Genomic DNA, 27003 nt, shown 5'->3' with positions numbered 1-27003 from the left:
GTAGATTGTTAAGGCCTCTCTACCTGTCACTCTGGAGGTCTCCCAGAGTGAGGGCGGTGCGATGCTCCCAGAGGTGAGAAAGGGCCCAGAGTCAAGACAAGAGCTCCCAACACCGCTAGGATTGGAACCTTCCCAGTTCCAATAACCCACTGCAAACACTGGAATACCCATTGGCTCAGAGGACTGATGCATGGACCAGATTTAGAAATTGGTTCACATTTGGGCTGAGTCCGCCTCTGAGTTGCCTCTGGCTGTGCTCTAATATCTTCAGGAGGCCCAGATACTATGCCTCAGCTTTGCAGTGGAGAATTAGCTCAGTAGCGTTGGTGTGCTCAAACCTTGCACATTCTGAAGAAAGGATTGGCCTTAATTGGCCCCTGGGAGATAACCTGAGAGCCCTTGGAATATCCTTGCTGATAAGAGTATCTTTGTATAACTGAGACTTTTGAGTCACGTCAGATAGTTTATGTTAACAGGGTGATTTATGGAGAATGCCTGCTTTGTTGACCTGTGGCCTTGAACCACGAGGTATCAGTGTGACCTGTGGAAGCTGAACACTGGGTGGTTCAGGTCAGCCACTCAGGTGCTCCACGCCTATGTGACTGATCCCCAATAACAACCTCGGACACCAAGGCTCAGGTGGGCCCCTTGGTCAGCAATGGTACTTTGCGTGTTATCACATATTGTTGCTGGGAGAATTCAGGGCTGCCTGTCTAACAACCCTGAGAGAGGACCACTGGAAGCCCGGGCCTAATTCTCCTTGGACTCTGCCCTTGGCCTTTAGTAATTTTAATATGTACCCTTTCACTGTAATAAACCAGTACCACGTGTGTAACAGCTTTTCTGAGTCATTCTAGAACAGTGGTCCCCAACCATTTTGGCACTAGGGACAAGTTTCATGGAAGACAATTCTTCCATGGACTGGTGGCAGGGGGTGGAAGACGAGGGATGGTTTCAGTATGATTCAAGCACATTGCATTTATTGTACCCTTTATTTCTATTATTATTACATTGTGATATATAATGAAATAATTATACAACTCACTATAATGCACAATCAGTGGGAGCCCTGACTTTCCTGCAACTAGACAGCCCCATCCAGGGGTGATGGCAGACAGTGACACCCAAAGTGCATTGCTTATGTCCAATCTACTTACTTGCCACTACAAAACCTGCCACTTGATGCAGCTTAATTGCCATTTGCCACTCACTGATAGAGTTTTGATATGAGTCTGAAAGCAACTGATTTATTATGGTCTCTGTGCAAACCTCTCCACTAATGAGGATCTGTATTTGCCGCCACTCCCCACTGCTAGCATCATTGCCTCAGCTCTGCCTCAAGTCATCAGGCATTAGCTTCTCGTAAGGAGCATACAACCTAGATGGGGAGCAGCTGTAAATACAGCAGCTGTAAATACAGCAACCTTCACTCACTTGCCTACTGCTCACTTCCTGCTATGGGGTTTGATTCCTAAGAGGCCACGGACTGCTTCTGGTCTGTGGTCCAGAGGTTGGAGACTCCTGTTCTAGTGAATCACTGAACCTGAGGGTGGTCTTGCAGGATCCTCAAAACTCCTGCTACCCCCAAATTTAAGAATTATTTTGGAATCTCTTATATTCTTTTCAGAGTCACATCTCATTTCAGTATTATACTGGGTTAACTGGTTTACTGGAAAGAGCACTGGGACACAGCAGACCTGAATTCACATCCTGGTTCCATGACATGGTGGTGGCGGGCGGCCTTGGGGGAGGCACAGATCTTCTCTAATAGGCCCTCTTTTTTGCCAAACCGGACAATATCTGCTCTATTACAGTGGGCTGTTGTGTGGAACCCATCAGATAATGCATGTGACAACCGCATGGATTTTTAATTGTTAGGTGTTCTATATACTTTTCATACTTGACACAAAAGTGGAATCTTAATAGCTAACGCTTAAGTCTGAATTTGTGCCAGACATTTTCATACAGTGACTCATTTCATCCCCACTCTACCATCAGCCTCATGTTGTATTTGTGAGAAACTTTGTGAGGAGGATAGTAACAACCTTTCCAAGGCTCCATAACTGGTAAAGAGCAAACAGGAACTGAAAACAGTCTTCCGATTGCAGAGCTCAAGTGATCAATCACTTTACAGTGAAATTCCATCCTTTCAAGTACCTCCAGCGAATTTCAATCCAGTATCTTAAATATGAAACCCCTTAGAGATGTGGAGTCTGTCATCTGAAAGTACTGAGAATGTCTTCGAAACCACCCTTAGATCAAGGTCACTTTAGGAAACACCCCAGTCTCACTTAAGAAAGTTGTGTTTTGTTCTGGGTAATGACACTTAGCAAGTAAACATATGGAAAATTTTGGCTCAATTAGGACACACCAGTCAACAACATTATAGGAGAAGGGGGACTTACTGCCTTCGCTCCCTTTTCCTGTTTATCCAGGGTATTTTGGACAGATTTTTCTTTTTGCATACAACTGCCACAATTATGACAAGGGGAAAAAATCTGTTATATCATCTGTCAAATATGTGAAGCATTTTCCACTGTCTCCTGACATAACTGAAGTCTCGATTGTGAAACATTCTCAGTGTTTCAATCTTGGTTGTGTTTTCTATGTGGGCCTAGATGGAGACTAGATATCATTGCATTTCACCGACTAAATGAGGAAAGAGGTTTTGGGGACAGATAATGCATAAAACAGAGTTGAAAGTGACAACATATTTTGTTGTTCCTGACACTATAGTACAAATTTCTTGGCAGCCCAAGATGCCAGGGGCATAAGAGACTACATAAGGTCAAGAATCCTTCAGCTTTCAAACCCACATGTTAACCAGAATTAAAAGCAAATAGATTTTAAAACTCTCTACTTATTTAAAATGTATTACTGATTTGTTTTGGAATCTGTGCTTTGCTGCATTATGTGTTGAAAATGTTGTCAAGCATTAAATTTCAATGATTATGATGATGTAGCAGAAGCAAAAGTGTTCTTTTTCAGAAAACATCAATGAACTATTGAAAACTTGGATTGTTCAATAAGTAAAATTCCTTATTAAAATGGGCTTCCCAGGTGACTAGTGATAAAGAACCCGTCTGCCAATGCAGGAGACATAAGAGATGCGGGTTCAATCCCTGGGTTGGAAAGATTGCCTGGAGAAGGAAATGGCAACCCACTTCAGTATTCTTGCCTGGGACATCTCATGGACAGAGGAGCCTGGTGGACTACAGTCCACGGGGTCGCAAGAGTCAGACACGACCTAGCAACTAAGACAACAGAGACAACATGCAGTAACATAGCAAGGTGGTCTTTTAATCCTGGGAGCTTGTCAGAAGGAAACAATCAGAAAAAGAATGTTTCTTTCCTTTTCAGGCTGAGGTTTTCAAACATCCGGGCTGGATGAATTTGGACTAGGTTTTGTTGCAATAAGAGTAGTAATTTTAATACACGTATGTACCACCATGCACACACAGGTCCCCCTATGTACATTCCCATCACACCAAACACAACTGCATATATGACACACCATACACACACCACACCACATGCATACATACACAACACATACACACACATCACACAAACACAAGACTTCTCCACACATGCACACCACACACACCTTCCCTCTCACACCAAGCACCTCTCCCGCACTCTTCACAAATGCAGTCTGGCCACTGGCTACCCCCGACCTAATTTCCAACTCTCTCTTCCTTGTTTACCGTACTTCAGGTACACCCTCCTCCTTAGCACTTCTTGAACATGCCAAATACACTCCTGTCTTTGCATCCGCAGTTTCTTCTGCTGAGTTTCTCTTTTCTGGACTTACTTTCCTGGCTTACTTAGCTTTCCTTAGAAAGCCCTTCCCTGACCCCATAACCAGAGTAGCACACAGATTTCTGTGTTGTCTCAAATGGAGAAGAAACTCGAACAAAATTACACAAATCATTCATTCATCCATTCAGCAAATATCTAGTTAACTTCATGTGCCTGACTCTGTTCTAAATACTAGTTATCAGAAGAGTATAAAAGGGGGCAAGGAAACTTACATTCTATTCAGGGAGGTAGGTAATAGACAAATAAACACATACTGTAATGTTAGCAGTGATAAATGCTTTTTAAAAGAAAGAAAACTAGGAGGGAGGAAAAAGGAGCCAGATGTAAGAAAGAGCCAGGAACAGTTGAGAAACATTATCCCAAAGGCACATGTTACAACATCTGTTCATTCAAGATGGTAGCCAGGTAATAGGTTAAAATATGAATACAGAAGGTTTAGCAAGAGGCTCCTTTGCATTTGAAAAGGAGGCATAGTTTCTGAATCTACCTTCAAGGCAAGAATAGTATAAAAGACTCTTAGATGGTCTAATGATTTTCTCAGTAGCAATAATTGCAGTTAAGATAATGGTGGAATCTGGAGTGAATCCATTCAAAACACAGTGCAGAACGAACCACCATGCATACTCTTGTTAATGTCAATTACTGATAGTGACTAGAGCTGACTTGGAATCCAGCAACACAGAAACATCTGAGAAAATAATCAACAGTCTAAAAGTGGGAGCCAGGCTACTGAAAGGTGGGAAGTCAAAGGTGATCATGCACAAGGCAAGATCAAAATCAGACTACTCATCTAGGAATGTCCCAATATATACTCATTCTGGAAGATAAAACTGCACTGGCGCCACCATAAGATGCGACAAAGTCATATAAAGGCTAAGAATGAAGACAAGATCTGCAAAAAAAAAGACCAGCAAGCAATGAAAAATAACCTCTTTCTCTCCTCATGCTTGAGGTTCTATAAAGGAGATAGGCACTAAATAGAAACATCTGAGTGTGTGGGTACACCTACGGCTGTGGGTGCATGTGCGCACAAGTGCATGTATGTGTGTGTATGCGTGTGTGTGTGCGTGTAAACGAGAGGAAGGAACAGACATATTTTAGAGGAGTCCTTACATGCTTAATGATATGTCCCGTCTGCCATGTCTGGCACACTTAACCCAAATCATTATCTTTTTGAGAAAAGAACGGTAGCCTGGACTTTTATGCTACATGAACCTCCAGAATGAGAGCTGCGTCTCGTATCATCAGAATGGGCAATTTCAACAAAATAGGCCATTTGCACTTAAATTACAGGGCCCTCTTCAGTGACAAGATTTGAGGGTTTCTGAATAAAGTTTCAAATCTCTGAAGTGCCTCAAATCTCTTGGCTTCAGTATAAACATCTCTGGGTACAATGTAGATTTTGGGTCTATATAATCCTTGTAATTTTAAACATTAAAAAGATTCCTTTTTTTGAAAGACAGAAAAGCTTTCCCTAAATGTTTAGGAATTAGAATAGGAGCATCTTAGAAATAATTTTTATATAGAAATTTATCTAATAGCACTATTTTATTTCCCATAACAGATCAAACATTTTTGAAAAGGACTGTTTGGAATTTGTTGATGATTCTAATTCTGATCATTCCTGTATTTGAAGACATATATTGAATATAATAACATAAGTGAAAATGTGCACATTTGATCAAAATATGCCATTGTTTAAATATGAAGAAAATAAAATGGAATTAAAGCAATGTTGATACCTATTTCATGAAAAAAAAATTGGTACTAAGTTTTGTAATCAGTACCACAATTTTTCACAAGTCAGAGAATAATCAGGAAGCCAATGAGACATTGTAAAACATAATCCACAGATCTGTTATCTTCCAAGTTAAAGTAATTCAGAGTGTTATATGGATTACAAAATGCTTTACCATGAGTTCTTTTTTAAAATTGATTTTTACTGGAGTATAGTTGCTTTATAATGCTGTGTTAGTTTCTACTGTACAGCAAAGGGAATCAGCTATACATATACATATATCCCCTCTGTTTTGGATTTCCTTCCCACTTAGGTCACCACTGAATACTGAGTAGGGTTCCATGAGTTCTTTTAATTTACAAAACGATCTATTTGCTATGTAGAAAGTTATTATTTTCATTTTGGAGATGAGAAAACTGACACAGAGAGCCCGAAGGAGTTTCCCAAGGTCCCATGGCAAGAAAGTGACAGACAGGTCCAGAACCTAAGCTTACCGACCCTAATCGTGACAACCGTCCTTCAACCTGCCCGTCTTGCTCTACTAGGCCTTATCTTCCAGTGCAAGTTGATACTACTTTAACTTAAGGAACTGCTTAAGATGATTTTACAAAGATACCAAGATGCTCAAAATAGAACTTAAAATTTGCCAGAAACATTACTTAAAATTTGGAACATTCAGGTTTCTGAAAGATATTGGAGAGCTACATGAAAAATACTCTTTGAAGTTCTGGTGTGCACGTTTTATGCAGATTATAAAGGCATGAATGTTTGGTTGCTTTCCCAACTCTGATGGATCAAATTTGCCTTGGGGACATCATACTGCCTTCTCACTGCTTACTTATCCTTTAAAGTAAGTGATAGTTTGGTTTTGTCATCTCCCATATCTCATTTTTAAGTGGCATTAGGCTGAAATTCTTTTTTTTTTTTTTTTTTAAAGAGAGCTTAATAATTCCATCTGCTAAGAGGAAGGAAGATGATTTATTTTTACCATTAAAAGTTTTGGCAGATGGACAGCCTAATTTTCTAGATTTATAAAGAACTCATTCAGAAAAATTAAAAGGTGAGCACACCAGTAGAAAAACGGACAGAAGACATGATCATGAATCTTACAGTACAAAAACACAAATGGCCAATAGATATATGAAAGATGCTTGTAATAAAGGAAATGAATAGCAAAACAATGAGGTACCCATTGACTTGGAAAAAAAGAGTTGGACAGTACTCACTCTTGGTGAAGGTATGAGGGGAAAAAAAGTCTTGAATCCTATGGATGAAAGTGTAAATTTGAATGCCCTTCTGGTGGGCAATTTGTCATTATCTCTAAATTGCATATATCTTTTAAAGGAACAATCCCATTGCATGTATCTTACTATATGACTATACTGATGGAAGTTCATCTAGATCTACGGATCTCACACTTCATTAATTACAGCATTACTTTGGCTTCCCTGGTGGCTCAGATGGTAAAGAATCTGCCTGCAATGCAGGAGACCTGGGCTCGATCCCTGGGTTGGGAAGATCCCATGGAGAAGTGAATGGCATCCCACTCCAGTATTCTTGCCTGGAGAAACCTATGGACAGAGGAGCCTGGTGGGCTACAGTCCATGGGGTCGCAATGACTTAGACACAACTGAGTGACTAACACTTTCACTTTCACTTTGTAACGGCAAAACCCCCTAAACAACCAATTCGTATCCGTAGAGAGTTGGTAAAATAAAAAATAGATAAATCCATGGAATTCCCTGGTGGTCCAGGGGTTAGGAGTCTGTGTTTTCACTGCCAAGGGCCTGGGTTCAATCCCTGGTCAGGGAACTAAGATCTCCCAAGTCTTCAAATCCATCAATCAATCAATCCATAGATGCAAATGTGCATGCATGTTCACTCAGTCATGTTCGACTCTTTGCAACCCCATGGACTGTAGCCCACCAGGGTCCTCTGTCTGTGGAATCTTCCAGGCAAGAATACTGGAGTGGCTTGCAAATACTGGTGCCTAAAAGATGTAAATATGTATGTGGAATGATTTTCAATATTTGGCAATAAGTTAAAAAAGAAGTAAAGAGATGTGAATAGTATGATCCCTATTCAATAGGTTAAAAAAGAAAAACATAAAAATACACGTGAACACTTGTACATGTGTATATGTATATGCTTTTGTGTCATGGGTGAATTACAAGATATTATTCAATAGCAGTTTCCCTTGGGGTCAAAGATTGGGTGAAAGAAGAAAGTGACCTGGCTCAGTCATGTCTGACTCTTTGCAATGCTATGGACTGTAGCCCACCAGGCTCCTCTGTCCATGGGATTTTCCAGGCAAGAATAGTGGAGTGGGTTGCCATTCCCTTCTCCAAGGGATCTTCCTGACTCACGGATCAAACCTGAATCTCCTGGATTGCAGGCAGACTCTTTACTGTCTGAGCCACCAGGAAAGCAAAAGATTAGATGGGAAGGAGTCAATTTAGAAGAGGAGATTTTCATTTTGTGTAGTTTTTGTCCTGTTTTAATTTTGCATTTTCTAACCAGACATACGTGTTATTTTCTGTTTGGTTTAAGTGTTAGAAAGAGAGGTCGTCTCTACAATTACCTGAATTGGAAAAAAAAAAAGAAAAAAGGAAGGTAGCAAAAAAGAAAAGAAGGACAGCATTCTATGTTGATAAGGAAAACAAACATATAAACAGCTCCATCTACAAAGTAAATCTGCAGTCTCTCCTGTCCTAAATCTCCTTTTTATTTTCTAAATCTCCTCTGTATTTTCCCGCAACATATTTTCCCATGTGATGGGCACAACATGCCCATCATATTCTGGAACACATCCTTGAGCACCTGAAGATATTCTCACTTCTGGATTGACCATTCACATCGTGAAACAGTCAGGGAATCTGCTGGAAATTATATCTTGAAAGTTACCACATGGGTTTCCTTTCTTTTCCTTCCCATGATAACTAAGATGCCTGCTGGGAGGTGACCTATGCTAGAATTGTGATACTGGTCTTCAAGGAACAGTGGTGTACTTCATGTGCAACAGGATTTTATTAGTGGAAACTCTGAGCCATGACAAGGACTGTCTGCTTGACCAACCTGTGGTCAAGCTCCTCTGATGCCTCTTCTCAACGGGACTGCAACATTGGCCTGTAAAACCCACAGATTCTCGGCATGAGTGATTTTGTCCACTCCGGCCCTGCCCCTCCCAGCACCAAGAGACTGAAGCAAACACTAGCACAGTTTCTAACAGCTCAAGCCTGCGCTCCTTAAATTATCTGCCTGAAAAAGCCCAGTGCTTCCAGGAGAATTTACTGTTTGCTACTGGCTAAGAGGGTGGCAGAGGATGAGATGGTTAGATGGCATCACTGTGGACAAGAATCTGAGCAAACTCTAGGAGATAGTGAAGAAGAAGGAAGCCTGGTGTGCTGCAATCTATGGGGTCGCAAAGAGTTGGATATGACTTAGCTGCTGAACCACAAAACCTGGTAATAAGCAGATGGGCTCTTGCACCCTCTCTTGGAGCAGATACCTTCTTCTCTTAGTACAATCCCTACTTGAGAAATCATGGCCCTTGAGGTACGTGGAAAGTGTGTTTGCTGATGTCATGTTGTCTTACTCAGTTTAACTAATCAAGAATGAATTCCATACATGTGTAGACGTATAAATAGGAGAAAATAGTCAGAAAATGATTTTGGTGTCTTAGTGATTTAAATTAACTTTGTACTATTTTACGAAACTACACATAAAGAAACATATCCTCTAAAGTCTCCTTTATAAGAAAGATATGGAAATTAATTTTAAACTGTCTTCTTAAGCTTTAAATATGAAAAGTTTTAAACACATATAAAAGTAGAATAGTATATACTCACCAGTGTTATGGGATTACCATATTGTCATTACTATTTCTTTCATTTTCTCCCCCTGAACGTACTCTATTTCCAATGATTTGTTGCTGTTCAGTTGCTCAGTCAATAATCTTCAACAAAAGAACTTCTAACTTATATTCCACAGATGTTGATTGTGTGCCAGCTGGGTATGGTTCTCCTTTGGTACTATGCTGTTATTCAACTTCAAGAGGCTATTATTTGCCACCCTTAGGTCATGGTTTGGGTTTTTTTTCCCAGTAACAAGAGGACTGAGTCCCCGCCAGGCTCCCTTCTAACTGACAGCACAGATTCTGACATAGTTGGGTATGGTGAAGAGTGTAGTTAAGACCATCTGGAAATTGACTTGCAACACAGTACAATGACTGAACTGACTTCACTGTCAGTTGAAGGTTGCCCTTTAGACTAACAGCCTCACATAGATCGTGCTGTGTGTGAATGCTGTTTTCCTGTATAAGGATGGCTTCAAGCTTTGAACTATAAATCCAACTGTAAGTCATTTAATTCTTCCTTTACACTAGGACATTTTTATAGGGGTATTTATGTCAGAGGGAAAAGTCTTACCACAGTTATATTAGGGCCTTATTTTTAGTTTGGATAAACTAGGTTCAAACTCCAGACTGCAGGCTTAAGCACACATAGGAATAAAAATTAATTCGTGCAATATGTTTATGGCATGGTTATTTTTTCCCATAACAATGTTTATGCATATCCACTTCAATAAATCAAGGCTCCATCTCAACTGATTGTTTAGAAGCTCATATGCAAATAAGAGTTCATAAAAAAGAAAGGGGTGATTAATTATTTACTAATGTGAAGACTGGCAGCCAGTTATTGTTTTATTAAAAAAGAAAACACACTGGAAAAAAATCTCAATGTTTCCACTGTTGTTAGTTGTCCTTGATGCCAATGACTTTCCATGTAAAGTTCATTATCGCCCAGGACACTTACTTTCATCCTAACTTCCTCATTTTTCATGTACATATGAAGTAAAACATGACAAGAAGGTCAGCACAATCAGGAAGTTGAATAAAACTGGAAATGAGCCATGGAGAAGAAAATAACCCATGCCCAAGTGGCTCCCTCCAACTGTCCTTCCCTTTTGCTGTTAGTGGTTTCTGCAGTGAGAATTCTCTGGTGTAATCCTGGTTGGGACAGATGACACACACAACCGAGTGCCCATCTGGGTATTTTAAAACATTCACTCTAACAGTTAAGTTTCTAGGAAATAAAACTAGTTGAACAGTTTTCTGCTTAAACCAGAGACACACTAAGATGTTCAGAGGAAGAAAAGGAAGGCTGTGGTCCTGCATCAGTTTAACAGGGCATTAGAAGAGCATTCTGAAGAGAAGAATCTGTGTATTTGCTCAGTCTATGGTGTGGAATGCTTAGGAGAAAGTTTTAGATAATGTTGTCATTTTAACAAGTAACAGTGGCTTGACATCTTATTGGATGAATCAGTTCTCTTTTAAGTAAGTAACAGATATTGGCATGTCCCAAGTCATAGAATAAGGCTATGGTTCCTCAGTTATAATTGTAATTCATGTTTATAAATACCATCAAGCTGCCTTCAGTTTAAAAAAAAGTTTTCTTGCCAGATGACCATTCTATGCTACAGATATGGATTGTGCGTCAGCTGGGTGGGGATCTTCTTTGGTACTGATGTTATTATTCAACTTCAAGAGGATGTTACTTTCCAGCCTCAGGTCATGGTTGGGGTTTAATTCTAGTAACTGGAGGGCTGAGTCCCCTCCCCTCAGCACAGTTTCTGACATAGTTGGGTAGGGTTGGGTAGTCTTCATTAAGACTGAGCATAACAAACACAACTGTTATGATAAAGTAAAATGTATGCCTTGATTTAACACATAAGGAATGTGTGTGATAGCTGTGATGCCTCCCGTATGGCTGTTAGCATAACTGATGCCATCTTGGGCCTTTACAGTTTCTCCTTCCTTCCACTGACTTGATCCAGGACTGTACTGTGTAGTAAATCACTTCTCCAAAGTCAAGAGCTTTGTAGTTAAAAGATAATGTTTAATAATCATTAGGACCGGATGGCTTCTATTCTCTGTTAGTCCCCAAACAATGATGAAAATCTTCGCTGACCTATTCCCAGTGCTCACAAGACTAGTGACGCATTCATGAATGTTGACTTATGAATGCACATCCTATTTCCAAGTGCCTACCCCCACACCCTGGGTTAACTAGAAAATTGTCCTAATGGCTTCTTGACTGTTTGGAGTGCATTTGCAAATGCATCCAGATCTTTGTCTGTTGGATCCTGATCCCAACTTATGAGTAAGTTACCCTATAAAAAACCGGTCCATTGATTATATAGAGTTGCCTGCCTCATTTTTCCATCTCAAGATGCCTTCTCAGTTCAATGGACACTTATCGTTTCCTCTGTCCTCCAACACATCCCCATTGATCACAGGTAGTTAACTGTTAATGCAACTAGCACTTAATATAGACTTTTCTGTATCTGTAAACCAAATCAACCAAGACAGCTTTAATAATACGCTGCTTTTAACCTTTTGAATTTGTAATCTACTTGTTGGTATAAAAATTTTTATCCTACTGATGAAATAAATATTTAAAATCATAATTAAATACTTTCTCATGATAATATCTAAGACAAAAAAATTGGGATGAAGAAAGTAATGTTAAATAATCTTGTTCTATTTTCCTGTTACCCTTCTCAGAAGCCTTTTATAGAAAACTGGGTAAAATACTTCGTTCATATTTTATATTTCATTGTATATCTTAGTAACATTTATTCTTTAAAAATTAAAGTGTCACTATTAAAAAAAAATTATCCAAACAAAAGTTTTTCTGTTCCTATAGCTCAGTGGCTCTCAATTCAATATTTGTTAACAAAGGAAGGTTCATTTCAAGTAAAACTTTACTTGAAATTCCAACATGTAAAAATAAACTATATGAAATCGCTACGGTTGAAAAAGGGCATAGAGAGCCTACCTACTAAGCTTTTCCTTTGGGCAAAGCTTAGGACTGCCTGCTAAGCATGTTGGAAAACCACAGCTTTAGCCCATCATAAGGATGTTTGTTCTTTATGTGGCACCAAGCAAGTCCAGTTGGTGTTCACCACGCTGTGGGACAGGGTTGTTGTGATGGACAGGCTACGTCTCATGCCTGCCAGGTACAGTGCCTCCTGCTGGAATCCTTCAGAGCTCTTGCCAGACACATGGCTCCTTCTCCATCCTTTGTACCTTGTGATTCGTCCACCTTAGTCATGCACAGTTAGACTAGGGGTGGGTACCTGATCTAAGGACAGTTATCTATAGGTTGCCCAATGACATGTAAGTAACCTGCCTTGAGATTTCTGCCCAAGAGAACACTCCATTCTGGAATGACAGTTGGCCTGTCACTCTCTGTGGGGGGTTCGAACTTGAGATGTAAAGAAAGGAATGGAACCAGGAGATATACAGAAAGAAGGCAGAAGGCAGAAGCCTTGAGGTAAAGAGAATAGAGTTTGTGAAGGCTGGAGCAGTGAAAGAAAAAGAGAGAGCAGCTAAGTTATCGTGTCGGTGGAGCACTGGAGAAGTGGGTAGCAGGTCCCTGGTTCAGAGTCCCCCTGACAGGTCACTGGGACTTCTGACGTGTTGTGAAAGAAGTTCGAGGAGGATAGCTTGTGCTTCCTCACTGTCGCATGTCACTTACACAAATCTTTATCCTGCAAGGCTACCTAAGGATTCTCTGTTGATTTCAATTTGGAAAAGTCTGATGATTGCCATTGTATAGTTTTCCTACTTTGTCAAACATGTCATGGGAAACCAGATTTAGGCACTAGATTTGTCAATATCTCAGATCCAAGAATATCAAATGGGTGGCATGTACTCTTCCAGTTTCTACACCTGTGCCCTTGGCAGACATCAGTGATTAAAATGGCCCTTTTGAGTTATTCATGAGACAGACAGAAATTTCAGACAATTTTTTCAGATAGTTCACTAGGCTGGTTACCAGTTCCTATTGTTGACTCTCCAATACTTTGGCCACCTGATGCGAAGAGCTGACTCACTGGAAAAGACCCTGATGCTGGGCAAGGCTGAGGTTAGGAGGAAAAGTGGGTGACAGAGGATAGGATGGTTGGATGGTATCACTGACTCAATGGATGCGAGTTTGAGCAAACTCCGGGAGATAGTGAAGAACAGGGAAGCCTGGCGTGCTGTAGTCTATGGGGTCGCAAAGAGTCAGACATGGCTTAGCGACTGAACAACAACAAATTGTTGATGCGAGTTGAAATCTATTTACAGTATCATTTCAGTAAATATTTTGAATGGAATCATCTATTTTCCTTCTTGGTTAGTAGAGTATTTAGGCAGGTCTTTGGTTTTCAATATTCTCCATGGTGTCTGAAGCCTGCAGCTGAGGTACCAAAGCTGGTGCCCCTGGGGGAAGGAGAGTGAGGCCCAGAATGAGGCTGAACAATTGAAGTCCAAATAAAAGAGGAGCTATTTCATCTTTATATCTGTATTGAAGTTCTGATAAAATTTTATTTGACGGAAGTTTTCTACAACTGAGAAAACCATTTTTGAAATCACTAAATTATACCTCATCATTTGGATCAGTCTTCATACATAGCGTTTAAGTCAAGCAAAGTAAATTCTGTTACTACAGTGAAATTAAATTAGAAATCAATAACAGAAAGATAATTAGAAAGTACCCAAATGTTTGGAAATGAAATAACACATCTCTAAATAACCCCTGGGTAACAAAATAAGTCAAGGGAAATTAGAAAGCATTTTGCACTAAATGCAAATGCAATCAAAACATATCAAAATTTGTGGGATGTAGTGGGATTGAGTTGACACAGTTATTAAAGGATAGTTTCTAGAAATAAAATGCCTGTATTCAAAAAGAAATTTCCGAAACCACTGACTTCAGCTTCCACTTTGAATATTAGAAGATAAACAGCAAAGAAAACCAAAAGGGAGCAGAAGAAATGAAACAGTAAAGATGAGAGTGAAAATCAGTGAACTGGAAAACAAAAATAAGAGAGAATATGAATGAAACAAAAAACCCAGTTCTTTGAGAAAATCATTAAAATCGATAAACACTCTACCTACTCCAATCGAGAGAGAAAAAAATGAGAGAATAAATAAGTGACTAACATTAGAGCCGAGACAGGTAATAACACTATGGAATCAGTGGATAGTGACAAGGATAATAAGGGAATATTATGAAAAACTTAATGCCAATAAACTTGATAACATAGATGGAATGTATGAATTCTTCAAAAGACACAAACTATGAAAGCCAATTCTGCAAGAAATAATAACCTAAGTTATCCTACATCTATTAAAGTAACTGAATTTAAAATTAAAACTTTCTCACAAAGAAAACTCCATGTTCATATGACTTTTCTGGTGAATCTTAACAAGTATTTAAGGAAGAAATAAAATTAACACAAATTCTACAAAAAATTCTTCAAGAGCATTGCACCCCACTCCAGCACTCTTGCCTGGAAAATCCCATGGACGGAGGAGCCTGGTAGGCCGCAGTCCATGGGGTCGCTAACAGTCGGACACGACTGAGCAACTTCACTTTCACTTTTCACTTTCATGCATTGGAGAAGAAAATGGCAACCCACTCCAGTGTTCTTGCCTGGAGAATCCCAGGGACGGGGGAGCCTGGTGGGCTGCCGTCTATGGGGTCGCACAGAGTCGGACATGACTGAAGTGACTTAGCAGTAGCATCCTTCATGAAACTTAATGTCAACACTCTTAACAAAAGTTTGGCAAATTGAATTCAACGTTACATAAATAGCATAATACATCTTGACAAGTGGGGTTTATCTCAGGAATGAACAGTTGTTTTAATATTAGAAACCAATCAATATAATTTACTGTATTAATAGACTAAAAGGAAAAGGATCTGATCTCAGCAGATACAGAGAAAACATTTGGCAAAATCCAACATACATTCCTTATTTAAAAAATACTCACAGTACAGTATAAATAGGACTTCCCCAGTGGCTCAGTGGTAAAGAATCTGCCTGCAATGCAGGAGACATAGGAGATACAAGTTCAATTCCTGGGTTAGGAAGATACCCTGGAGGAGGAAATGGCAACCCGGTACTACAGTATTTATGCCTGGAGAATTCCATGGATGAGAAGCCTGGCAGGCTACAGTCATAAGGTTGCAAAGAGTTAGACATGACTGAGCACACACAGATGCAACTGTTAAAACTGTATGTATAAAGATATTCATTGCACTCGTTAACAGTAGCCCAAAACGGTAACACCAAAATGTCTAACAGTAGGAAAATGGTTAAATTAATAATAATGTATTCATAAAGTACAATTATATTGCAAGCATTAAAATATTTTCAGAAGAAATTAAATAGCACAAGAAGAGTCATGTTACAAGGCAAATGTTAATAAAAAAGAGAATTCAAAATTACAGATAAGCATTATCATGATAATCCTTATTTTATAAGCTAAAATATAAAAGAAACAAAACAGGAAGAAAAATGTTGTTTAACACCTATGATTCTTTGAATCTATGGCTTTTGACCACCTATATTCAAGTTTGTTCTTGTTTTCTTATATGTGCCTAGAAATTATATTAAGGGAGGGGAAAATAACTGACATTAATTTTTGGATATCTTAGTGAATTTATAGAATTTGGGTGCACTATTTTATTGATTCTAATGAAAGTAGAATCAATATCTTAACCATAGATTAAAGCTCATAGATTAAGCTCTTTAAAGGGCAACGGACATGAGTTTGAGCAAATTCCGGAAGATAGTGAAACTCAGGGAAACCTGGGGTGCTGCAGTCCATGGGGTTGCAAAGAATCGGACATGACTGAGCAACGGAACGACAACAAAAATGGCAAGGTTTTCCCAATCTCTATTCTCCATAGATAATTGATGTCCAAAAAGTAAGCATCTTTATTTGACTTCTCCATGAATAAAATTCAACTATGCCTGGAGAAAAAAAAAAAAAAAAAAAAAATATATATATATATATATGAGGCTGTGCTCACATACTGTTTAGAAGGAATCATGCTAGAACTCAAATAATGCTGTCATACCTTAACTGCAGTGTTCAGAAACAGGAAAGCATTTTTAACCTAATAAAAGACATTTTCTTTTTTCTTCTACAAGAAAATTTCTTTTAGCACTAATTGTAATGGAATATGGATCCCTTTGGGCTTCCCAGCTGGCTCAGCTGGTGAAGAACACACTTGTCAATGTAGGAGACCTAAAAGCTGTGGGTTCGATCCCTGGGTGGGGAAGATCCCCTGAAGGAGGGAATGGCTGCCCACTCCAGTATTCTTGCCTGGAGAATCCCATGGACAGAGGAGCCTGGCAGGTTACAGTCCGTGGGGTTGCAAAGAGTCAGACACAACTGGGGCAACTTCGCATGCGAATGTGCATGGTAGCACCTTGTTTTGTGGAAAACTATTTGGTCAAATAATCTAGGCTACAACGTAACTGTAATTATTCTAGAAAGTAAGATTTCTCAGTCAGCAATATTAAATCCTTCATTCTAATCTAATGACCCAATCTGCTATATTCTGCTTCCTATACTGTGTTATTCTGCTTCCTATACTGTGTTATGCTTCCCATGAAACAAAAATGTCTCCCACTAATGAGAAAATAGGAAAATAAAATGGGTGTATGTTATTTGCTTTTGATTTACGGGGTTATAATCTCCAGGTCAGTGACTAATTCTTTTGTGACTTCTCAAAAATGGACAGGACATTTCAGAGCTCTTAGTAAATCTGTAATCATAGAATTGATTTTTGACAAGACTTGCTCTGTACAGCCAAGCTCTTACAAAGGGACAAGATAAACTTGTAAATCATTTATCCAAGCACCAAGGATTGTAACTATCTCCAAATTCTCATTTTCCAGATCTGAGGGACATACCTAGAACCTACAGGGAAACCTTGAGGAAAATGTTCATTTTCTAAGGAATAGTGACAGATGCTGAGGGCAGAGGTTGCACAGAGAGAAACACCATCAGTCTAACTTTCTGTACCATGTATCTTGACTAAAACATTAAGATGTTACAAGATGTTTAATGACTTTCTATTCCCGAGGACACAAGGAAAGCATTTGTTTTTCACACTTAACAAAATATGGCTTGAGCAATTATGATATAAGTCACACCCTGACAAAGTGAAATACTAAGTTCTGGAACCAAGTAAATGTGGTTGGCTTTCTGCCCGTCTTCAGGGAAACATCATGTTGGCTCCAGTTACAAATGAAGCACATTTTCTGTGGTGTAAATACTTAAGTCCATGGCAAATCTGCTGTGATACTTGAAAAAAAAAAAAAAAGAGGGCCAGTGTGGTTCACTAGATTATACATAGTCCTTCAATAGAGTGCTTATTATGCCAAGTGAAAAATGCCTAATCAAAAAAAAGAAAATAATGAGACACATTTAAAATGATTATTATATGCTAAATATACCCATTTTATTGTTTCAATTAATTATAACTTCACTGAAGACTGAATTATAATCATACCCATTTTACAGATCAAGATAGAAAAAAGTTGAAAGCAGCTTTTTACAATTTGTCTTGACAGAGTCAAGACAGATGCCTAAGTCAATGGTGCTCTTAACCACTTCTCTACCACCCCCAGTCAGCAAGAACTTCCTGACAGAGGCTAGCCAACTTACCTAAAATATTCTCTTTGGACATTTAATTAGACTAAATTGTTGTATTAGACACTGCATAAGAACATGTTAAGTATGCATTTTTGTTTTTGTACATTGAGTAAAAATTACAAAGGAAGTTTTCTTAAAAAACAAAACTCCAATATTTTGCAGTTATTAAAAAATTGAAATCACTGGGCTTCCCAGGTGGCTCAGTGGTAAAGAATTCACCTGCAAATGCAGGAGACTCAGGTTTGATCCTTAATCTGGGAACATCCCACATGCCACAGAGCAACTAAGCCCAAGTGCCACAATTACTGAGTCTGCGCTCTGAAGCCTGGGAGCCAGAACTAATGAAGCCCTCATGTCCAAGAGCCTGAGCTCTGCAAAAAGAGAAGCCTCTGCAATGAGAAGCCCACATTGCAACTAGAGAGTAGCCTGCTTCAACTAGAGAAAAGCCTGAGCAGAAACAAAGACCTCGCATAGCCAAAAAAAAAAAAAAATTACTATGGGCTTCAGTTGTATGTACACATACATACATACATTTATATATATATATAAATGTATGTATATATTTTCTTTTTCAGATTCTTTGCCATTATGTGTTATTACAAGATATTGAGTAGAATTGTTGTTGCTAAGTTGCCAAGTCATGTTCAACTCTTTGCAACCCTGTGGACTGTAGTCTGCCAGACTCCTCTGTCCATGGAATTTCCCAGGCAGGAATATTGTAGTGGGTTGCCATTGCCTTCTCCAGGAGATCTTCCCAACCCAGGGATCAAACCTTTGTCCCCTGCACTGGCAGGTGGATTCTTTACTGCTGAGCCACCAGGGAAGCCTATTGAGTAGAATACCCTGTGCTATATAGTAGGCCTCTGTTATTCATATATTTTATGTCTAGCAGCTTGCATGTGTTAATCCCAAACTCCTAATTTATCCCCTCCCCCACCTCCCGCCCTGCTATTTGATGGTGTTCTTTGATGCACAAAGGTTTTGGTTTTGATGAAGTCTAAGTTATCTACTTTTACTTTATGGCTTGTGCTTTTGGTGCTATATCTAAAGAATCCATTGCCAGATATGAGGTCATAAGAATTTAACCCTATGTTTTCTTCTAAAAGTTTTATGCTTTGGTGGTTTAGTCACTAAGTCATGTCTGACTCTTGTGACTCCATGGACTGTAACCTGCCAAGCTCCTCTGTCCATGGAATTCTTCAGGCAAGAATACTGGAGTGGGTTACCATTTCCTTCTCCAAAAGTTTTATAGTTTTACCTTTTTAGTTTAGGTCTTTGATCAATTTTGAATTAATTTTTGTATATGGTGAGAGGTGAGGTTCCAGCTTCATTCTTTTGCATGTGACTATCTAGGTGTTCCAGTACCATTGTTTGAAAAGATTATTCTTTCTTTTTGAATTGTTTCCACACCCTTGTCAAAAATAAGTTGACAATAGACACATTGGTTTATTTCTTGACTCTCAATTCTATTCCATTGATTTATATATATGTCTGTCACTATACAATGCCAGAACTGAAGTTTTTCAAAGAATAAAATTTTATAAATATTCATGATTGTCATAGTCCAGGATCTCACAATTCCAATATTTTTAATAAAACATTACCTAGCCTTGAGATTGGTGAATTATTTGGCTCAAATAATCCAACTACCTATTAAGACTTACACTATATCGGTAGTGAACTGTTAAAGAGTCACCTGCTATCTACTATTTTTAGGATGAAAATTTATATGACAAAAATAAGTCACATTTTTTGATCTGACTGTGCTTTTTAATAATGAAAATCTCAAAATAAAGTATATTACAGAATTTTGGAACTGAAAAAACAGACCAATCTAGGCCAATCTATTTGTGTTTGTTTTACAGATTACAAATTAAACCTTGGCTCATTTCATAATAAAGATGTCACCTTTCCCAAATTGTGACCTATAAAGCATCTCTTTCATTAAATTTATTTGCAAAGTAGAAATAATTCAGGTGTTTTGACAGACTGTGTACCTCTCCAAAGGGAACAAAAAATTATTGGTGTGCACAGAGCTTAATCAACATCACTTTTGTAGTCAAGACTTGTCACACAGCGGTTGTGTCAATAAATATTTAGATGAAAGACTTTTGCATTTGCCTTCTGGATACTTGGCATTATGTAGACTCAAAAAAAAAATCTTATTAGTAAAGATTATTTTAAATTGGAAACACTGAGAGAACAGCATCATGTTTTGAAACAAAATGCTGAAGAAATCAACTAGAAAATCACGGAATGATTGATTCGGAAATAGTTTTGTATCCTACATATCTTATATATTTAAATTTTGTTAATATAATTAATGTAGATTCATAGGGTGTTACTTTACAGGGATGTGGCTTTATTGATGTTTAATAAAAGTTCAAGCACTCTGTTAAGGACTGAACTGTGTCTCCTCAAAATCCATGAGTTGAAGCCATAACCTGCAGTGTGACTCTATCTAATGACCGGGCTTGTGAGGAGGTGATTGGTACAGGTTAAATGAGGGGGAGCCCTAGTCCTGTAAGGCTGGTGTCCTTCTAAGAAAAAGAACAGGCACTAAAGCTCTCTTTCCACCATGTGAAGACGCAGCCAAAAGACAGCCATCACAGAGACAGGAAGAGAGTCCTCACCAGAAACTAAATCAGCCAGCAACAAGATATGGACTTCCGTGCCTCCTGACTGGCAGAAATACATTCCTGTTGTTAAAGTCACTCAGTCTTATGGCAGTTTGCTATGGCAGTCCGAGCTCACTAACACACGCTCTTACTGGTGAAAATAAGTCTATACAATTTCTTGGGACTGGACCCTAGCATGGCAGTTCACACTGTACATACAATTGTTTTTCACTGAAGTTACACATAAAAGGATTATAAGAAGATGTAAGAAGTATAAATCTGAAAGGGATTCTCCCATCCACTATAGAAAATCATCACGTCACTTAGAGAATAAATGCTTTCACATTAGATGAATACCAAACTTGATCTCTAAGATGAATAAGGAGATTCAATCCACACCACATTTTTAATAGCAAAGAAACAGATTATTCCCTAATTGAAATCTTTCTGGAAGAAGGAGAGGGATAAGAATAAGATTAAGGAAAAGAAGACTAGGAAGAAGTAGAAGAGAAGGAGGAGACCAAGAGAGAAAGGAGAGAAAACAAATAAAGCAAATAACTTTGTTTCTTGTTCGTTTGTTTGTAAATATCAGAAGGCTATACCTTGGAAAACGTTCAAAAGTACATTGAATATTTAAGCAGAAATATAGAAAAGCTGATTCAATAATATTAATGCCATGTATACACTTAGGCTGAGAACTTAAATGTTTCACATGAGATCGTGCATGGTTGAAATAAAAGAGCCCCAAGACTGGATATTTTTAAAGAAATTTATCAATACTAAGAAAAATAATTTTAATCTTAAAAAAGGATGCTATTTCTGGAACTTCTACAATGTACTTGCATGAGTGTAAACAAGGAAGAATCTTAATAATCAAAACTCTGGGAGCTAAACGCCATTGAAAAGTTCTTTAAAATATTAAAGATTTTAAATTCTCAGCCAAGTTGTCCTTAAAAGGAATTTAATACTTTACAGGCCGGTTGAATAAAGCTATCCTATATACACTCCTTAAAAGCTTAATTCATTCATGTGTTAATCCATCTGCTTACCAATTGTTCTGGGAGACTTTGGTTAAATTCCCCCTCAGAGACCTGACTCCTCTAATACCCAATGAGTGAGAAACATTATCTTCCTCTGTGAGAAACAACCAGGATTAACAAAAGGGATCTGTAATTGCACTAAAGTTTCATTAACACGTTTCCAGAGGACATTAAAGCGTATGCTACTTGTGATAGATCTTATGGTCCTTTAAAATGCCCACTAAAACTCTTTTGGTGTCCACGAGAGGGGCTTGCTCCTTGAGCTCATCTCCAAGGAGGTTAGAGAATTCTGACTGGTTGACTTAGACCTCATCATTCTGCCAAGAGGAGGTAATCAGTGTTGACAATATCTTCCTGTTTTGAAGCAGTTCTAGTTGTTCCTTGTGAGCAGGACTCTATGGCTTTAGGACAAACCTTTCTGTTTGCCTCCTTTCCCCTGAAAATTACAAAATGGAAAGTGCAAAAAGTCACAGACATTGAAGGAGCAGAGGAGAATGGGAAGTCAGAAGAAACCACACCAGCAGAGGCCAGAATCCAGAGCAGATATCACCAGAAAGTGGTTTAATATTGGTTTTGGTGGAGAATAAAGGAGCACTGTGGGCTTGCCAGATGGTGCTTGTGGTAAAGAACCCTCTTGCCAATGCAGGAGACGTAAGACATGGGTTTGATCCCTGGGTTGGGAAGATCCCCTGGAGAAAGGCATAGCAACCCTCTCCAGTATCTTTGCCTGGAGAGTCCCATGGACAGAGGAGCCTGGTGGGCTACATGGTGGGTGTCCATGGGGTCACAAAGAGTCGGGCACGACTGAAGCAACTTAGCACGCACACACACAAAGGAGCACTAGAAGAAGACTAACTGTCCCGATTCTTCTGCCTGAAAATTCCTCTATCATTATTATACAGATTTCAAATTAAGCCTAATTCAGAGAAGTTTGACCCTGTTGATTTTCACAAGGTCTTAAAACCACCATCCATTTGTTCATTTACATTGTATATTAATACAAACACATATTGATAACCTAAGTACCAGGCTTTACTATGCTCCTTAAAATACTTAAACTGTAACATCATATTATATTTAGATCACAGGGATTGAGATTTGGACTGACTTATTGTGCAATATTTCTTCTTTATTATTTTTGAAGATCATATCAACTTTAGAGTAATTTAAACAGTGTTACAGTTTTCACTTGCACAGTCTAACTTCCCAAACCTTCCTCCCACCTGACTCTGTGATCATACTTTGCTTAATGAACTTCAGGGAACATGAAAGAAGATTCTCTTAAAACTTGCTGGGTCTTGGAGTAAAATGCTCACAATGGAAAGCCAGATGCTGGCAAGATCCAGCTCATAAAGGTTTACCCTCAGGCCTGTTGCTTGGTGGCAGTCTCTGGTAATAGGCACCTCCATCCCTGCTGTTCCTGGAGGGCTGGGTGGCAACGACCTTAAGCCTTCTGAGATAAGAACATTTGCTTTTTTCTTGAGAGAGTTCTACGGGTCAGGTGATGGCAGGGGTAGAATGGAGGCAGCCTCTGCTAATCCAGGGCAATGTAATCTTGAGCTGGAATCAAGGTCTGTGCATATATCCTACGGGCCCGACACAGATGTATTCCCAGGGCTGATGTTCTCTCTTATTCAGTGTGCTAAGGAGACAGAATAGAGTCTAAAGAAAGCTGCATGTCCAGCTTTGTTGGACCAGACTGTAATCAGCTGAAAAGCTTCTGTCTAGATCTCTGCTTCTAAATCAGAAGCCGCCTGTGGAGGCAGAGGGCCTTAGTGTGAATCCAAGTTCATCACTTACTATTGGGTTGGCCAAAAGGTTCCTTTGGGTTTTTCTATGTGAACTTATGGAAAAGCCCAGATGAGCTTTTTGGCTGACCCAATAATTATCTGGGCCTCAGTCCTGTCATGTGTCAGTTGCAGGAGATTAGCATCTGCCTCCCAGGTTTGCTATGAACTTAAAATGGTAGAAGACAAGCCTCAAAGGTAAAAGTATGTGGTGGGTGTTCAGGAAGGCATGCTGAATCTGAAATTTGGTAGCTGCTCTCTCCATCGAAGAGTATCCCTCTCTTTATTTTGGCTTTGTGTCTCTTCTTACCTCCAGCAAATCTTTGGTAAAATTACTAAAGTTTCAAGCTTAGTTTCTTCCTTTGTAATTGGAATCACAGGAGAAGACAGAATTATACAAACATACAAAGGGCATTCTCTGTGTGATTCTCAAAATAAAATATATGACTCTCAAAAGCAAACTCTTAAAAAAAATTCCATTTTTAACTACCCTTTGAACACGTGCATTTCCTCTGCCTACACGTCCCACAAATGTCTGACGCCAACTAGAAGGTAGCTCAAATCTGGTAAAAGCTGACCGAAGCCTTCCAATCCTTCTCCTTATTTTGGGGGGTTGGGATCAGGGTCAGGACAGGACATGAGGTAGGAAGTGTTACCAGCATGGATTAGTGCAATGAAAAGGATAAAAGCTGAGTGAACAATCATATATGGACAAGTCTTGGTGAACTCACTTCTAAATTAGGGGTTAAATGCCTAATCATATGAGGGATGTGAGAACTGAACTAGATAATTCATCAAAGCTGCCTAACACAGTGCCAGATACATAGTATGTGTTCAAGTCAGTTAGTTTCACTCCTAAATTCAGAGATTTGCCCATCTTCTGAGTTCCCACAGCCTTCTCTTTCCCATGCATTATGTCCTGATTTGCATAATAATGAAATAGACATCCTCTCCCTGGTCCTTAAGGACAAGGAGTCTGTCTGATTCCTCAGTACATTCCAGAGAGCTAACCCAGTCATGAAAAACATTTACTTATGGAATGAATAGGACATCCCATATAATTCAGAGGGGACTGTGTAGGATTTTAGAGAAAGCTAGTTCTATTTGCCAGTTAGCAGTATTAGACTGTAAAGGCAAATGTACCAGAGAGCAGGAATATTAGTTAAGAGGAAGGGGAAGGATTTTCTATGTGGTTTTGCAGCCAGCAGGGCAGGAGGTTGTGCTGGGGGCAGATCAAAGACTGTCTCTTTCCCAGGAAGCTCACTGAAGATTGAGGCTCTCTACTGTAGAAATGAAACTTAAGTCTCCCAGTTGAAGGGAGCATGTCTTTGTGCTCAGTCACTTCAGTTGTGTCTGACTTTGCAACCCTGTAGACTAGCCCACCAGGCTCCTCTGTCCATAGGATTCTTCAGGCAAGAATACTGAAGTGGGTTGCCATGCTTCCCTCCAGAGGATCTTCTTGGTCCAGGGATAGAACCTGTGTCTCTTGCATCTCCTGCACTGCAGGTAGATTCTTTACCGCTGAGCCACGGGGGAAGCCCCATTGAAGGGAGAAGGTGCTTGCATATTCCAGTAATCCCTGGAGCCCAGGGAGAATGGGGACCCTTTCAAAAGGCGTAAGAGAAAGGAAAGTATTATGTCTGTTATAAATATTGGCAAGTAATGGGATATTACCAACTTTTCAGTTAAAGGATTACGACATTGGGAGATATTCTGGTAAAGTAATGTACTCCGAAGTGACTTTCATATGAAGAAAACACAGATTTCTATTTGCTAATGTCTAACACATAGACTATGATTAAAATCACTAGATAAACTTTCAGCCAAAATTACTATTTTGTTAAATAGAAACCACAAGGGATGTAGTAAGTAGAAATGGTTGCTTCATTTTCTGCTCTAACACCATGGAATATGGAGGGATATATTCTCCTCCAAGACAGAAGCCTAATGAACTACAGTGAAATGTGCCTCGAGACTCTTACTGAAATAGCACTTAAAAAAAATCCTATAGCAAAGCTTTCAGAATTTAAACAATCATGACTGTATTTGAAAGGCGTGAGGAAATGAGACTACTGTTCATTGGACTGGAGGAATTGATCCCCTGTAGCAAGTTTGGCAGAAGTGTCTCTTGTATAACAGAGACTTTATCAAATAATTCCAGGTTTATGCTGGGCTTGGTGCAGTGTTGGCCACATAACAAGTGTTAAATAAAATAATAGCAACATGTGACATGGGAGCCTGATTCTCTCATTCTTACTGCTAAACCCACATACCAGATGGTTATACACACCCGTAATCAAGTGCAGAGCCGTGTGGGTTGGGGGCTGGCGTGGCAGCTCTGAGTCAGACCGGCTGCCTTTTCTCTCCCTTTTGTGGAAGAGCTTCATGACCTCCACAAACAGTTATTAGGAGCCATGCTGGGGTCCTTGAGAGCTCATAGAGCCTCGTGCTGTGCTGTGCTTAGTCCCTCAATCAGGTCCGGTTCTTCTGTGACCCCATAACTGTAGCCTGCTCCTCTGTCCATGGGATTTCTCAGGCAAGACTACTGGAGTGGGTTGTCATTTCCTTCTCCAGGAGATGTTCCCGACCCAGGGATCAAATGCGAATTTCCTGTGTTTCCTGCATTGCAGGCAGATTCTTTACCCTTGGAGCCACTGGGGAAGCTTTGGATGGGTTCAGACAATTCCTGAGTGAGGCCAGTTTTTCTCAGCTATGCACAGAATATCTTATCAGTACCTCTTACCATTGAGAGAAGCAGCTTCCTATTAAGATCTATAACCACCTTGGCTAGGACAAGTACAATTGATTGTTTATGAGTACTTGAAAATATTAGCTCTCTTAAAAAACTCAACCTTGAGGACACTACACTGAATGAAATAAATCTGCTATGAAAGGACAAATACTAAATGATTCCACTAATATGAGGTCCCCAGAATAGTCAAATTCATAGAGACAGAGAGTAGAATGGTGGTTGCCAGAAGCTGGGGAAGGAGCAATGGGGAGTTATTGCTGAATGGATGCAGAATTTCAGTTTTACAAAATGAAAAGAGTTTTGAGGATGGATGGTGGTGACGGCTGCACAACAGCGTGAATGTTTTAAAGCCACTAAAAAAAGTGAAAGTGAAAGTCGCTCAGTTGTGTCTCTTTGAGACCCCATGGAGTATACAGTCCATAGAATCCTCCAGGCCAGAATACTGGAGTAGGTAGCCTTTCCCTTCTCCAGGGGTTCTTCCTAACCCAGGAATCAAACCCAGGTCTCCTGCATTGCAGATGGATTCTTTACCAGCTGAGCCACAAGGGAAGCCTAATGCCACTAAACTGTACACTTAAAAATGGGTAGAATGATAAACTTCGTGTGTATTTTGCCACAATTTAACAAAATATAAAGACATATAAATTAAATTGAAAGATTCACTGACATAGAAAACAAATTTATGGTTACAAAAAGGGAAAGGGCAAATTATTATTGTTTAGTCACTAAACTGTGTCCAAC

The 27003-nt window shown here is 39.3% G+C and overlaps 1 protein-coding gene across 16 annotated transcripts in view; it reads right to left on the bottom strand.

The window, feature by feature from the left end:
* The window catches only part of PCED1B (PC-esterase domain containing 1B), a 149438-nt gene that overhangs the window by 87991 nt on the left and 34444 nt on the right, over positions 1-27003 (bottom strand). For 4 of the 16 annotated variants that reach the window (XR_008714752.1, XR_008714766.1, XR_008714751.1 and 1 more), the window contains one exon: positions 21367-22159. The exons of 11 other annotated variants lie outside the window; for them this stretch is intronic. The gene's annotated coding sequence lies outside the window, so the exon portion shown is untranslated. Of the gene's footprint in view, positions 1-14742; positions 16373-21366; positions 22160-27003 lie in introns of those variants that run through there. One more of the 16 variants, XR_008714777.1, reaches the window with a different exon arrangement.

This window comes from Bubalus kerabau, chromosome 1 (genome assembly GCF_029407905.1).
Source record: "Bubalus kerabau isolate K-KA32 ecotype Philippines breed swamp buffalo chromosome 1, PCC_UOA_SB_1v2, whole genome shotgun sequence".
Lineage (NCBI taxonomy): Eukaryota > Metazoa > Chordata > Mammalia > Artiodactyla > Bovidae > Bubalus > Bubalus kerabau.
Note: the sequence above shows the minus strand (reverse complement) of the source record. Positions and strands in the feature narration are given on the sequence as shown.